The sequence below is a fragment of the Trichechus manatus genome, unplaced genomic scaffold, assembly GCF_000243295.1.
Source record: "Trichechus manatus latirostris isolate Lorelei unplaced genomic scaffold, TriManLat1.0 scaffold00040, whole genome shotgun sequence".
Lineage (NCBI taxonomy): Eukaryota > Metazoa > Chordata > Mammalia > Sirenia > Trichechidae > Trichechus > Trichechus manatus.
In genome coordinates, this window is record NW_004443976.1 from 8,721,621 (window position 1) to 8,723,573 (window position 1,953).

The window sequence follows — 1,953 nt, forward strand, 5'->3', positions numbered from 1 at the left end:
CTCGTTCACATGAAGGAAACACAGGAAGTGAGGAAGAAGAAAGTTGTCTCTTTGAGGACCTGCCTAAAGCAAACAACTAGATGACCCCTTAGTAAGTAGTTCTGATACAAGATCAACACACAGAAACAACAGCTTTCTTTTCCATTGACTATAATCAATTAGAAAATATAATGGAAAACAAAGTTATTCAAATATCAACAAAAACTTCAAAATTCCTAGGAAAAACCTGATAAAAATGTGCGAGATCTATTTGAATAAAACTATACAAGTTTACAGGACATGAAAGAAGACTTGAATAAATGAAAAAAAAATATTATGTTCCAGAATGTAAAGATGCTATAAAGATGTCAGTTCTTCCTAAATTAATCTATACATTAAATATATTGTCAATCAAATTTCCAATGTAAAACTTAAATCTCACACTCTATACAAAAATTAACTCAAAATGGATCATAGATCTAAACGCAAAACATAACTATAAAACTTTTTAGAAAATGACAGAAGAGAAAATCTTCATGATCTAGGGTTAGACAAAAAGTTCTTGGACATGATATCAAAAGCACAATCCATAAAAAAATCGATGAATTGAACTTCATCAAAATTTGAAAATTTTGTCCCAGGAAAGACACTATTAAGAGAATGACAAGCTACAGACTGGGAAAAAAATATTTGAAATCATATCTCCAACAAAAGGGACCAGCTATATGAAGCCAGCCCTGCTAACAAAGGACTTGTATCCAGAAAACAAAAGGGCTCTCAAAAGTTAACAGTAGGAAAATACACTTTAATAGTGGACAAAAGATTTGAACAGACACTTCACTAAATAAGATACGCTGTTGTGTGCTGTTGCATCAATTCCAACTCATAGTGACCCTATATGACAGAGTAGAACTGCCCCATAGGGTTTTCTAGGCTGTAATCTTTATGGAAGCAGATCAGCAGGTCTTTTCTCCTGCAGAGCAGCTGGTGGGCTCAAACCTTTGACCTTTTGGTTAGCAGTCTAGCACTTAACCGTTGCACTACCGGGGCTCCTTAAATACGGTATAAGTATGGCAAATAAGCACATGAAAAGATGTTCGAGTTCAACATCATTAGCCATGAGAGAAATAATAATTAAAACCACAATGAGATACCACTACGCATTGATCAGAATGACTAAAACAGAAACTACTGACAATACCAAATGCTGATGACGATGTGGAGGAACTAGAACCTTCATACATTGCTGGGGGAATGCAAAATGCAACAGCCACTCTGGAAAACAGTCTGCCAGTTTCTTGCAAAGTTAAACACATACTTACCATACAGCCCAGCAATCCCACTCCTGGGCATTTACCCTAAAGAAACGAAAACTCATTGTCCTAGGCTGGGTTCTCTAGAGACGCAAAACCAGTGAAGTGTCTATACACATAGAAAGAGAGAGAGAGATTTACATCAAGGAAATGGCTCATGTGGTTGTAGAGGCTGGAAAGTCTCAAGTCGGTGGGTCAGGCTAGAGGCTCCTTCGGACTCACGTTGCTGTAGGGGCTGGCAAACCTAAGATGAGCAGGTAAGCTGCTGGCTCAAGTCCCAGGAACCAGAGTTCAGAGGAACAGGAGCCAGCTGTAGGATTCAGTGCAAGCAAAAGCCTGCGAGCCTTGCCAGAGAGTCCACCTATATTGGATGCAGGCCACAGCCCCAAGGAAACTCCCTTTCAACTGACTGGCTACTTATAGCAGATTCCATCATGGAGGTGATCACATTAGATCAGATCTCATTATGGAGGTGATTAAAATCATTTTAAGACTGCCAAACTACATCATAACTGCCAAACCACTGAGAATCATGGCCCAGCCAAGTTGACACACAGCCTTAACCATCACAGTAACCATGTATCTGCTAATGGTTTACTATCTCAAATATATAAAGTACTCCTGCAACTCAACAACAAAAAGACAAACAACCCAATTAAAA